A 15,525-nucleotide genomic window follows, 5' to 3' on the forward strand; every position below is an offset into this window, starting at 1 on the left:
AGAGTGGTGCTTCAGGTGTGACCCAAGAGTGGGTGGATAAATGTCAATTGCCAAAGGAGCGAACTAAATCGAAGATGGAAGAGACCCTGCGATGTATTGGCAAAGGCTACATATGTAGGGATCACAATTCAAGTTCATCCCACAAGGATCAGAATGCAATATAGATGTCACCAGGAGGCGACATGGTGCAGCGGATCGTGGTAGAACAGTTCGTGGCAATGCGATACACACGACATAGTCCCTTGAGAGACTAGATCATACGGAGGTATGATCGGGAGCTAGTGGAAGCTCCACTTCGGTGAATAACACGATGGCAAGAAGGGCTATGGATTTAGGGAGTGAAGGCCATGGTATCGTAGAGGCGGGTCTTCCGTGTATGCATCGAATTTTGCATCGGATGAAAGCCTTGGTCATCAGCATATGGGGGATGTGTTCCATCAAGAGAAAAGTTCGAATGCAAGTACCAGTGAGTCCCATGGGAGGGACTTGATCATGCAGAGTTATGATCAAAGCAATTGGAGAGTTGGATTGCTCTAGAGCCCATAATCGCTTAAGAGAACCTGGCAAGTTATAGGACAAGGTCGAGTAAGCGTACGTTGCTACCAAGGAAGCTAAGGAGAATAAAATCGGTGCAAATCCTACAACGTGATTGCAGAGGCCATGCATGGGAGTTGTAGTCTGTCTTTCCATCGACCAAAGGGAGCTACTTAGAGAACACAGAGGTGTTGAAGCAGGGGGTCGAAAGGGGTGAGGAAGCGACGACGAGTCCAAATGGACTTCGCTACCCAAAATCAAGCATCAGTTAGAATGAAGGTGGACTCGGAGGAGTGCCACAGAGACATATCTACTGATCGTGAAGAAAAGGGATGCAGATGCGATGCGACGGATGGTAGGGTCATGGGCATGGCAATGCCATGATACCGCAGAGGTGGGACTTCCGTGAAAGTCATTGATCCCTTGCTCTCATAGAGGGAGAGTGCTTGGTCGTGAAAGGGGCCGAGAAGGTGGAGCATGCAGAGGCAAACTCCAAGTACCGAGACAAGGCTGAAGGGTAGAGGCCAAGGAACTTCGTAAGACCGGTGTCAACGAGCTTCTCATCAAGATAGCCGAAAGTGAAGGACTTCGAGTCATGAAAGAGTGCATGACCAAGGAATGAAGCAAGCAGTACGCGGTGCTATACCTATGCTACTCAATGGAGTAGGCGACCGGGTTGATGAAAAAGACGGTACAATCCCAGAGGCGACCAAAACTACTAGAGACTTACTCCAAGTTGGGGTGAAAACTTCTTGCATTCCAGAAGTTCGATTGCATTGAGAAGGTGAATCACAGTAACTAACTCAACGCAAGGAGTGCAAACACTTCAAGTGCTTCATAAGTGTGAGCAAAGAGCAGGCGAAGGCCAGTACCCAGCTCGATGCATGGAGTACAACTTTGAGGAGGTGGGCGAAGTCAAGTAACCTTTGCCTTCTCAACTCTTAAGAGAATGGGCAAAACCGAGTACCCCAATTCTCTTTTGTGGGTCCTAAGGGATCATGGGAGGCTTCGGGGAAGCTGACCTTTGTAGACAGACACGCAAAGGTGCCTCACGACTTAGGCAAAACTAGCTAAGACCATGACAGATGGTATCAGAGTCGGACAAGCACTCAAAGAAACACTTGACGTGTAAACGTGGGAAACATAGCGAGGCTACATTGAGGGCAGTCAGCACACGCACGACCATTTGAGAGAAAAACGGGCATGGAGATGTAGGGAAAAGGAGTCGCTTGGAGGAGCGGACATCTGAGATTGGCATTCAGAGGAATGGCCAACCCTTCACGCAAGAGGCACCACGAGGACAAGCAAGCTGAGAAGAATGCGGAGGGCACAAAGGTTAAGATGGCTGAGTTCGAGCTACGGCTCGACGTTGACAACAATACTTGATGGTGCTCAAGGCAAGCGAGGCGCTTGGCAAAGGATGAGACTATGCAAGGTGGAATAAGTTGTTCAGCAACTAAAAGAGTTGTGCAAAGCTCACAGAGGTAAGGGGAATTGCTATCTCGAAGAATTCGGTACTCATGCATGGGCTTGCATGCGGATGATGGAATGTTCACGGCCATCCCAAGGCGGCCGAAACTCGGCGCCATGGAGCATTGAAACTTTCTCTTCGGCATGTGAAGGATATATCCGTAGGAGGCTAAAGTGTGCAGCGAGTTCAACATGTTGGTAGGCCTTAAGTGGTGTAGTGGGGCCTATATTGACGTTGAGTCGCAATCTAGCATGTGCGTTTGTAGGCGACAGAATAATGCGCAGTTTGTTCGGCAAATTGGAGTAGTCCAAGGGGATGGTGTTCTCTGAAATGAAGAGAGATGTTGCTCCAATGGGATAGATATCCAAGAGGGATAAGTCTCAGTTCTCCAGAGGGAGAATCATGTGCAACATACCACACATGTTGAGGAGGAGTACCTCAACAAACAACAACTCCACGAAGCTCAATGGACCGAGCAAGCGGTGAGGAGTCGTCGTATGATCTCGCTTGAGAGAATGCATTGGTGGATGCATTGCAAGATCAAGTGGGAGAGCGACCTAAGGCAACACAAATGAAGGCACGCTTGGAGTCGATATGTAGATCGGACTCAAGGGAGGGTTGACCTATTGAATAGTGGGTGCGAGGGCCACCATTAACGCAATGCAAAAACGAGGAGCGGAGCAACTTAGGTGTAACTTCACGAAGTACCCAAGCCGCATGAAGGGAGCTAGCATAGAAGATGGAACATGGAGCGGAGACATAGAGCTTTCCTTGGACAGTGGTCAAGGAAATTAATTCTTGCAAAGGCAAGAGTAGGATCATGTTGTTCTATGGGTCCTTCATTCTGACGGAGCGAACTCATCTTGCATGGTGCCAAAGATGAAGGGAGCTTTTGGGCACATGCACCTTATCTCAAAGAAGTATTTGACGGAGGAACTAAGGCAACTCAACTTGTGGAGGCGAAGTTAGGTTCAAAAGGCCTTAGCACGAGGCAAGAGGATGCGGAGGTAGGTACTCTTGAAGAATATGCCACAGTGTTGCCATTCAAGTTGCTTGAAGGAAGCGGTGCACAGCAGAGATTGTGCTGGTAGGGGCAGAGGCCCAGGATCCAGATAATGGTGCACTAATTGCAGAGAAGTTAGTGGACTTCAGGAGCTACTAGGCGACAGACTATCCTAGAGCCGTGTTTCATCTAGGTGTGACCCAAGAGTGGGTGGATGAAGGTCGATTGCCAAAAGAGCGAACAAAATTGAAGATGGAAGAGACCCTGTGATGTATTGGCAGAGGCCACACATGGAGGGATCACAATTCATGTTCATCCCATAAGGATCAGAATGCAATAGAGATGTCACCAGGAGGCGACATGGTACAGCGGATCATGGTAAAACAGTTTGTGGCAATGTGATACACACCACATAGTCCCATGAGGGACTAGATCATACGGAGGTATGATCAGGAGCTACCGGAAGCTCCACTTCAGTGAATAACACGATGGCAAGAAGGGCTATGGATTTAAGGAGTGAAGGCCATGGTATCGCAGAGGCGGGTCTTCCGTGCGTGCATCGAATTTTGCATCGGATGAAAGCCTTGGTCATCAACATATGGGGGTTGTGTTCCATTAAGAGAAAAGTTTGAATGTAAGTAGTAGTGAGTCCCATGGGAGGGACTTGATCATGCAAAGGTATGATCAAAGCAATTAGAGAGTTAGACTACTCCAGAGCCTATATTCGTTTAAGGGAGCCCGGCAAGTCAAAGAACAAGGTCGAATAAGCGAACGTTGCTACCAAGGAAGCTAAGGAGAACAGAATCAGTGCAAATCCTACAACGTGATGGCAGAGGCCATGCATGGGAGTTGCAGTCTATCTTTCCATCGACCAAAGGGAGCTGCTTGAAGAACACAGAGGTTGTTGAAGCAAGGGGTCAAAATGGGCGAGGAAGCGACGACGAGTCCAAAGGGACTTAGCTACCCAAAATCAAGCATCAGTTAGAATGAAGGTGGACTCGGAGGAGTGCCACGGAGACATATCTATTGATCATGAAGAAAAGAGATGCAGATGCGAGGCGACGGATGGTAAGGTCATGGGCATGGCAACACTATGATACCGCAGAGGTGGGACTTCCGTGAAAGTCATTGATCCCTTGCTCTCATAGAGGGAGAGTGCTTGGTCGTGAAAGGGGCCGAGGAGGTGGAGCATGCAGAGGCAAACTCCAAGTTCCGAGACAAGGCTGAAGGGTATAGGCCAAGGAACTTCGTAAGACCGGTGTCAACGAGCTTCTAATCAAGATAGCCGAAAGTGAAGGACTTCGAGTCATGAAAGAGTGCATGACCAAGGAATGAAGCAAGCAGTACGCGGTGCTGTACCTATGCTACTCAGTGGAGTAGGCGACCGGGTTGATGAAAAAGACGGTACAATCCCAGAGGCGACCAAAACTACTATAGACTTACTTCAAGTTGGGGTGAAAACTTCCTGCATTCCAGAAGTTTGATTGCATTGAGAAGGTGAATCACAGTAACTAACTCAACGCAAGGAGTGCAAACACTTCAAGTGCTTTAGAAGTGTGAGCAAAGAGCAGGTGAAGGCTAGTACCCAACTCGATGCATGGAGTACAACCTTGAGGAGGTGGGCGAAGTCAAGTAACCTTTGCCTTCTCAACTCTTAAGAGAATGGGCAAAATCGAGTACCCCAATTCTCTTATTTATCCAGCAGAGGAGCTCTACACAGGTTCAAAGACCCTTCGAAGATAATGGAAGACAATAGTTGTCAAATCCTCACCAATGGTGATCAGTGCTACTGAGAGTAGATTGTCCGCTTCATTTCCGAATGAAATGCTAATCGAAAACGGAAGTGATGTGAACCTATTTGGAAGTGACAACTAAGTATAAGAAGAATCAATGGGCAAATTTTGTGGAGGAAGTACCCAAAAACTTCAAAAGTTTGTGAGGCGATGCTCGTTAAAGCTCCAACAAGCATCCACCCTATTCAAGCAGCATGTGATATTTGAGAGACTAGCGCATAGTAAGGATGATCTTTTCCTTCATCTGGAGGATCCACAGGAATCAACAAGGATCAATACAACTCAGCCAACCCTACACCAGAGTCAAAGTCATTAGCGAGTTGAAATAGCATAGCGGATCAAAAGTTTGACTACTCAACAATAGCAGCGGAGAGCAGCTAGGGGCCAAGAGGCGCATTGCAGCTAGAGCAAAAGATTAAAGACTTAGCAAAGGTGAGGAGTTGTAGTGTCCACAAAGGCTTCGACGAGAACGTCGAAGGAATGAGTGGGGGAGAATGTCATGGACAAACTTTGAAATAGGATGTTTGATGTAATACTTATGTATGTTCATATCTTTCTATTTATTTATGCTTTACACAGCATGTAGAGGGACGGCCAAAGGCTTAATAGTCTCATTTTAGTTGGGTTTGGTGGTCTCTTTAGGCTTGTAAATAAAGGTTGTGTCATGCGGACACTTGTGAGAGATTGTCAGTCTATAATGGATCATTTTGGCCCTTTGTTGTGCAACTATTCAAAGCTTATAAAGTCTGTTTGTAATTTGCATTGTCTATGAAGTGTTTCCTAGAATGTTTGCTTGTGGATCCCGAGTGAGGCGTTTCCTCTGACCTATTTTCTCTTTTGTGGGTCCTAAGGGACCATGGGAGGCTTTGGGGAGGCTGACCTTTGCGGACGGACACACAAGGGTGCCGCACGACTTAGGCAAAACTAGCTAAGTCCGTGATAGTTGGGTGATACCACCGCTAGTGTCGGTCTGACATTGACACTGCATTGGGCGGTACCACTACCCAGTATGGCAGTACCATCGCCTAACACTGGGCGGTACCATCGTCTGACATAGTCTCGGAGATTGTGCCACAACGGTGTCATCTCTTGGGGCACTATTTGGGCCTCTCATTGGGCCCAACATAATCCTTACATGGGCCCAATGGCCTCTAACTGGGTTGGCCCAAATCCAAACCCAATTACGTGCTAACTACGATTTCTAAGACATATTCTAAGCTAAACAAGTCCATAAGTCTAGTTTCTTTCGGCGAGCTTCCGACCATCTTCAGGCAAACTTCTGACAATCTCTCGATAATGTTCCAGCAGACTCCCGATAAGCTCCTAGACTTCATGATGATCTTCTTGGCGAGTTCTGATGAGCTTTTCTAGCAAGCTCTGAGACTTCTCGGTTTGTTTCGACAGAACTTCCGACGAACGTCCGGACTTCCGATGAACTCTCGAACTCCCTATGAAATCATGTCTTTGACTTCGGGACTTTATTTTGCTTCATTCCTTGCTATTGTAGTTAATCCTGCACATGTAAAACACACTTCGATCTAGATAATTAATACTAAGCATGAATTATGTTGTTCGGCATGTCATTGGTCCCTCGACGCTTTATCTGATTCTTTGATGCATCGTCCTCTCTTGTGGCCTATTGCCTAATCGGCCAGTTGACTCTGCAACTCCGATATCCTTGGCGCAATATCCGTTCTTCTTGGCCTGATGCCTGAATCTATGGCCCGAAGCCTTCTATCGAGACGTTGATCGATCCTCTGGCCCGACATCCAATCTTCTGACATGTTTTCCTCCAGCCCAACATGATTCTTCCTACTTTAATTGTCTCATCCTGATCGAAGCATCCTGCGTCACTCAAAACGCAGATCAAATCATAAATACTTATCAATTGGTTTCATCATCAAAATCCGAGATTCAACACCTATGAATAGCAATCTCCCACTTGACCTAAAGCCAGTCACCTATGTGTCTGATCCTTATCAGACCCCTGTGACGCTCAAAGATAATCTGAGATAATGGCTTTGTTAGTGGATCTGCAATGTTATCTTCGGATGGAACTATTTCCACTGCTACATCTCCTCGGGTCACAATCTCTCTGATTAGGTGGAACCTCCTCAGAATATGCTTAGATTTCTGATGGGACTTGGGTTCCTTTGCTTGAGCAATCGCCCTATTGTTGTCGCAATATATGGGAATATGCTCCTCGCTGCCTGGCACGACTCCCAGATTTGTGTTGTACTTCTTCATCCAGACTCCCTCTTTTGCTGCTTCTGCTACAACAATGTACTCTGTCTCTGTGGTTGAGTCAACAGTAGTATCTTGCTTGGAACTCTTCTAGCACACTGCTCCTCCATTCAAGTTGAATCCCCAAGATATATGATACTTCCCTTAAGTCCTTCATGGAGAAGTGTCTAGATAACTAAGCATTTACTGTGGATAATATTCCTATATCATTTCCAATGATCAGGATGTCATCCATATATAACAGTAAGAAGGTGATAGCACTCCCACTTACCTTCCTGTATATACAAGGCTCATCTTCGTTCTTAATGAAGTCATAAGATCTGATTGTCTCATCAAATCTTATGTTCCAACTTCGGAAAGCTTGCTTTGTCCATAAATGGATCTAAGCAATCTGCACACTTTATTTGGGTAATCCTTGGACACGAATCCCTCGGGCTATATCATATACACCTCATCCTAGAGGTTGCCATTGAGGAATACGATTTTTATGTCCATCTGTCAGATCTCATAATTACAGTGTGCTGCAATAGCTAATAGAATTCAGATGGATTTTAACATCGATTCGGGTAAGAAAGTTTCATCATAGTCAACACATTGTCTTTGACGATACCTCTTAGCCACTAGCCTTACTTTATAGGTCTCTACCTTTTCATCTACTCCGATCTTTTTCTTAATGATCCACTTGCAATCGATGGGTATAATACCCTTGGGCGTATTAACTAGGTTCCAAATCTTATTAGAATACATGGAATCCATCTTAGAATTCGTGGTTTCTTGCTACTTTCCGGAGTCTATACTCATAATAGCCTCCTCGTAGGTCTGAGGATCAATATTCTCAACATCCTCTTCTTTAATATGTCCCACATATCTCTTAAGATGATGGAATACTCTTTCGGACTTACGTAAAGTTGGAACTTGTGTCTTAGGTACCTGAACAGACTCGGGCTATAGAGTGGTGGTTGAGCTAGGTTCTCCAACCTCGTTCAAGTCTATCATGCTCCCACTATCTCCGCCAAGAATGTGTTCTTTCTTAGGGAACACCGCTCTCTTGGCTACAAAGACTTTTTGGTCCTTAAGATGATAGAAATAATACCCACAAGTTTCCTTGGGGTATCCCATGTACTTTCACCGCTCCATCCTTGATTCCAACTTATCGAGGTTGTATCTTTTAACATGGATATGACAACCCCAAATCTTAACAACCTTAAGATCGGGCTTCTTTCCTTTCCATATCTCATATGACGTAGACACTATCGACTTAGTTGGACCTCTGTTTAGAAAGTAAGCTGCGGTCTCTATGGCATATCCCCAGAATGAGATAGGTAGGTCAGCGAAACTCATCATGGACCGTACCATGTCTAATAGCGTACGATTCCTCCTTTCAGATATACTATTGAGCTGAGGTGTATAAGGAGGAATCCATTGAGATAGGATCTCATGGTCCTTGAGGAACTGGGTAAACTCTGTACTTAAGTACTCACCTCCTCGATCTGATCGACGAGTCTTGATACTCTTTCCAGTCTGGTTCTTCAATTCATTCTTATACTCTTTGAATTTCTCAAAGGCCTTGGACTTGTACTTCATTAAGTACACATATATATACCTTGAGAAATCATCAATAAAGGTAATGAAGTAGGAGTAACTACTAATGGCATAAGTTGACATGGGTCCACATACATTATTATGTATGAGTTGCAGTAGTTCAGTGGCTCTTTCTCCAATTCCACTAAATGGAGAGTTGGTCAGTTTTCCACGAAGGCAAGGCTTGTAGGCTGCATATGACTCATAGTCGAATAGATCTATATATCCATCATTTAAAAACTTTTGAATCCTTCCCTCATGGATGTGACCTAGCCTACAATGTCACATGTATGCATTATTTACCTCATCTCGTTTCCTCTTAGACACACTTACATTCATGATATGTAGAGTAGTGTCTAGCATAAATAAACTATTATGCAATATTCCTCTCATGATGATCTCATCATCTAATAATATTAAACAACCATTATTCTCATAAACTAATTTGTATCTACTAATTGTCAAACATGAAATGAAAATAATATTTTTGATAATAGAAGGAACAAAATAACGTGCATCAAATGTAATAATAGCTCTACTAGGCAAATGTAGGGCGACCTCGCTAATAGCTACTACAACAACTTTTGCTCCATTGCCCATCTTGAGGTCCATCTCGCCTCTCGCTAGTCTCCTAGGCCTTGCCAGAACCTGCAACGATAAGCACTACCGGTATCCAATACCTATGTATTATCATAAGAGTCTGACAAATGGAGATTGGTCATGAATGTACCTAAAGTTTCTCTAAGCTTTTGTTTTGCCCTCTCTGCAAGGTACTCTTTGTAGTTCCTCTTCCAGTGCCCATCTTTTCCATAGTAAAAGCACTGGCCTTTGTTCTTTGCTGGGTCTTTCTTAGTAACCTTTGCTTTACCTGGTTTGCCCTTACCCTTACCCTTCTTAAGGGACTTTTCTGTTTTCCTTTTCTTTCTGGTCTCATCAGTGTAGAGAATTGGCTTCTCTTTCTTGATAGTACTCTCTACCTCCCTCAATATATTGAGGAGCTCTGGGAGAGTCACCTCAAGCTTGTTTATATTAAAATTCATTATGAACTATGAAAATGAATATGGTAGGGATTGAAGCACAAGATCCACACACAGGTTATCCTCTACGACCATTCCTAGACTTGTGAGTTTCTTTATCCACTTAATCATCTTTAGGACATGGTTCTGAACCGGTGTCCCCTCAGTCATCCTAGCACGGAAGAGGCTCTTGGATATCTTATATCGTTGAGTCCTTCCTTGTTCCTCAAACAGTTTGTAGACATATAGGAGAATAGATCTGGCATTCATTTTTTCATGCAGTCTCTGTAAATCAGGAGTTATGGAACCCAACATGTAACACTGAGCAAGATTGGAGTCATCAATATACTTCACGTAGCGAGCGATCTCATCCTTGCTTGCCCCTTCCTTGGGCGTAGGCATCACTATATCAAAGATGTATGTGATTTTCTCCGCCGTAAGAATAATTCTTAAGTTGTGGAGCCAATCCATATAATTTGGACCAGTGAGATGGTTGACATTAAGTATATCATGTAAGAGATTTAAAAGTAACATTTTCTGAAAATAAAGATGCAGTAGAAATAAATAACATACAGATTTTACACAAATAAACAATCAAGATATAAACTTTTAACTTAATATGCTCCCACCATTTTACTAGCAAGTCACGGGACACCCTCAGTATATGAAACGGAAGTCTCCGGTAGACTTATTGTGGGGATCGGGATCCAATCAGCGTCTTAGTATAACCTCGAGGGACTCGACCAATCACACTAAGCCCGAAAGGTAGCCAACTCTTGTCGATCACAACTCCTTATGATTTCTGTCCTATTCGGCCTCTGAATTACCATGGTCTAGAGGGACTCGACTAACTATGATGTTCGATTAAGTCAATACCATCATTACAAGATGAGTCTGATTCGATGATATACCATCGAGGGACTCGACCAAGCATACTATGTCCTTAGGTCATCGATGACATCTCTATGTTGTAGTCAAGATAGCGAATCGTGATATAGGTGAGCCTCAAGGCACTCGACCAACTCAACGTATATCGAGAATCGATCCCTACCTATAACGATGGAAGGCCACGTGGGTCAATCTAATTGCCTCACGTTTACCGACTTAATATTGTCGAGAGAGGGGTTTCTTTGATTTGGTCTCCTAATATGACATGTTACACACATACATATTTGATATATATCTACATCGCATGCAAATATATATACATATCTAGTAGGTGTATAAACAATCACACAGCACATGAGCAATTACACTAGATGATCATGGACCACAATTTAATGTGATCAGGCCCGAGCTAGTAGGCTTAATCACTCACATCAAGATCTATGTGTACAGCAGTGCATCTCCATGCCCTGTGATCATCCATCTCGTCCTCTTCGGTTCCGTCGACATCTCGACACATCTCTATGCATCGCGATCGTCCGTCTCGTGGGTCCCACTATTGCTTCCACGCTCCCGCTGTGCCTTCTCGTGTAATTACAACTTAATCATAGGCACATAGGCCTAACAATAAATGAGAAATAAAATAAAGGCTCGTAGGCCCCAATAGTAATAATCAGAAGTACACACATCACACGGTATTATGGCATTATGCCGTAGTCCCCAAACGATACAGGGGAATCCAATCCATTGCACCTATCTGTCCTCAGTTACCATATACCTATAGTCCCTCATCTATCTAATATCTCAGAGACCGTATACCGAGCATGGTGCTATCAGACCCATACGGTTTCTACTCGAGTCTCGCTCTAATCGGATTCTCCCGCAGAACTCTTTCTCTCTCAATCCGAATGACCCTGGTCAAGGATTTGTCCGAGCAAGAACACATGAGACATTCCTCTCATGATACCGAGAGTGGATAATCCTCTATCGACACTCAATAGCCCTCGTAAGGTTGACTACCACTCCCGATGATCGATTGTGCTAGATCTGGGACATCCAAACCTATAAGTCCGGTATCAAAGAGTGGAGCACTCATACAGGACATCCTTGGTATCTCAAGTCTAAGGACCAGATACATCACTGGAACTACAGAATTGCTGTCTGACAATAAGGCATCATCAACCATTTAAAATTCTGTGAGAGGATCAATCAATGAACTCATTCCCCAATGAACACATGTATTGTATCCCTAGTATCCCCACACGAGCAACTATGAGACCAGCTACATCCATCATATGGACGGGTATATAACATATCAGACTGTCTGGTTATCTCGATGTCCCTCTTGAGTAACCTATGATCGGGATTATTTAGGATCTATGTTTAAAGACGAATCAATCTCATTATCGTGATCTCATCACAATCCGATTCCCATTGCACAGAGCCAAGGACATCATAATATATATATATATATATATATATATATATATATATATATATATATATATATATATATATATATATATATATATATATATATATATATATATATATATATGTAACAAGCAACATAAAGTGATAAATGTCAAAATATAATAAGCAAAAAGACTACGTGTCAAGTCACACGTGTCATCACTCACGTGATTGGCTTGCAGGGCACCTATGACTAGCAACGATCTCCTAGGTAAAACGTAATCTTTCATATATATAGTTTTTGGTTTTATGAATTTTGCGCACCAATCTTTGCACGATGACAAACATAATTTATAGGAAATTTGGAGAATTTTATTTTCTGTTCTTTCGCTGCGCATGTGATGTCACCCCTAAATTTCCCTACAAACTATATTAATACTTTAATAAATTTTAAAATCATATGGTATGACACTAATTGATTAGATCGTTAGCTCTATGAAGACTATACTAATACTTTAATAAAATTTAAAATTATATGGTATGATATCGGTTCTTGATTGGATCATTAACTATAGGAGGCCATAGAGGATTGTACTAACACTTTGATAAAATTTAAAATCATATGGTATGATATCGGTTCTTAATTGGATCATTAACTATATGGGCCCCATAGCGGACTATACTAACACTTCAATGAAATTTAAAATCATGTTACGACAACGATTCTTGATTGGATCATTAACTATATGAGCTCATAGAGGACTATACTAAAATTTTAATGAATTTTAAAATCATATGGTACAATATCGATTTTTGATTGGATCGTTAACTATATTAGTTCATAGAGGGCTATACTAACACTTTAATAAAATTTAAAATTATATGGTACGATATTGATTCTTGATTAGATCATTAACTATATGAGCTCATAGAGGACTATACTAACACTTTAATAAATTTTAAAATCATATTATACGATATCGATCCTTGATTGGATCGTTAACTATATGAGCTCATAGAGGACTATACTAATACTTTAATGAATTTTAAAATCATATGATGTGATACCAATTCTTGATTGGATCGTTAACTATATAAGCTTATAGAGAACTATACTAAAACCTAAATGAATTTTAAAATCATATGGTACAACATTGGTTCTTGATTGGATTGCTAATTATATATATGAGCTCATTTAGGACTATACTAACATTTTAATACAATTTAACATCATATGATATGATACCAATCGATTATGGATTGGATTGTTAACTATATGAGCTCATAGAGGACTATACTAACATTTCAATAAAATTTAAAATTATATAGTATGAAACCAATTCTTAATTAGATCACTAATTATGCGAGCCTATAGAGGACTGTATTACACTTCAATGAAAATTTAAAATTATATGGTACAATGCTGGTTCTTGATTGGATCATTAACTATATGATCCCATTGAGGACTATACTAATACTTCACTAAAATTTAAAATCATATGGCATGAAACCGATTCTTGATTGGACCGTTAACTATATGAGCACATAGAAGACTATACTAACACTTTAATGAAATTTAAAATTATATGGTACAATACCGATTTTTGATTAGATCATTAACTTTCTAATCTCATAGAAGACTATACTAATACTTTAATGAATTTTAAAATCATATGGTATAATACTGATTTTTGATTGGATCGTTAACTATAAGCTCATACAATACTATACTAATACTTTAATAAAATTTAAAATCATATAATATGATATGATTATGGATTCGATTGTTAACTATATGAGCTCATAAAGGAGTATACTAACACTTCAATGAAATTTAAAATCATATGGTACAATATCGATTCTTGATTAGATCGTTAACTATATAAGTCTATAGAGGACTATACTAACACTTTAATGAAATTTAAAATTATATGATACAATGTTGGCTATTGATTGGATCATTAACTATATGATCCAATAGAGGATTATACTAACACTTCACTGAAATTTAAAATTAGATGGCATGATACCGATTCTTGATTGGATCATTAACTATATAAGCTCAAAGAGGACTATACTAACACTTCAATGAATTTGAAAATCTTACAATACGATACCTATTCTTGATTGGATCATTAACTATCTAATCTCATAGAGGACTATACTAATACTTTAATAAATTTTAAAATCATATGATATAATATTAGTTTTTGATTGGATCGCTAATTATATATATGAGTTCTTAGAGAACTATACTAACTCTTTAATAAAATTTAAAATCATATGATACGACACTAGTCAATTATGGATTGGATCGTTAACAATATAAGCTCATAGAGGACTATACTAATACTTGAATGAAATTTAAAATTATATAGTATGATGCAAGTTCTTGATTGGATCATTAATTATATGAGTCAATAAAATTTAAAATCATATGGTATTATACTGATTCTTGATTGGATCATTAACTATATAAGCCCATAGAGGATTATTCTAACACTTTAATTAACTTTAAAATCATGTGGTATAATTGGATCATTAACTATATAATCCAATAGAAAACTATACTAATACTTCATTGAAATTTAAAATTATATAGTACGGTACCGATTCTTGATTGGATCGTTAACTATATGAGCTCATAGAGGACTATACTAATACTTTAATGAAATTTAAAATCATATGATATGATATCGATTCTTAATTAGATCGATGATATTAATTCTTGATTGGATCGCTAATTATATATATATATGAGCTCATAAAGGACTATACTGATGCTTCAATGAAATTTAAAATATATGGTATAATATCAATTTATGAATGGATCGCTAATTATATGAGATCATAGAGGACAATACTAAAACTTTATGAAAATTTAATTTCCTGGGAGAGGCTACATTTGCATGGTTTTTTATATATATAAAAAAAAAGAAATTAAAGAAAAAAGGAGAAGGAGGATACCATGAAGATTAACAAAGGTGTATCATTTTCATGGTCGGTGATAAAACTTCAAGAAATTTGTGTCGTTCAAACGAAGGGACCAGCTACCAAAGGAAGCATGTGAGAAGAAAAAAAAAAGTGTTCTGCGTACAAGTTTATTATTTCCCAACCTTCACACTTGATTTTGGATGATTTTCAGTTATTAAATAGAATTTTATTATGAAAAACAAAAGTTTCCATGGGAGAATTCTTTACAACAATGTGCTGAAGATTATGTTTTACATTTGTTCTTGAAATGTTGTTTATGTTGAAAATTCTATGATTGTCGTAAAACAAACGGTGGTGTTTTAAATTTTAATTTTTAAACGAGTTATATGTTGGGAAATGACTTGAGTAAGAGGATGATTGTAGTTTTGTAACCCTGAGAGCATTTATTGCATATAATATTTTTTGGATAGTTTGGAAGGTCCAGAATGATGAAATTTTTAATGGTAATAAAGTTACCTCTACGGTAATCTTCTATAAAATCATTGTACATTTTAGTGTTATTTTTGTCTCATCTGAGGGGATCGAGTGGGAGCTCTGTTCCATCCGGATGGTGTGGGCTAAATCCAAGGTTGAATGGGTTAAGTGGGGTGG

The sequence above is a fragment of the Musa acuminata genome, chromosome BXJ1-4 (assembly GCF_036884655.1).
Source record: "Musa acuminata AAA Group cultivar baxijiao chromosome BXJ1-4, Cavendish_Baxijiao_AAA, whole genome shotgun sequence".
Classification (NCBI taxonomy): Eukaryota; Viridiplantae; Streptophyta; class Magnoliopsida; order Zingiberales; family Musaceae; genus Musa; species Musa acuminata.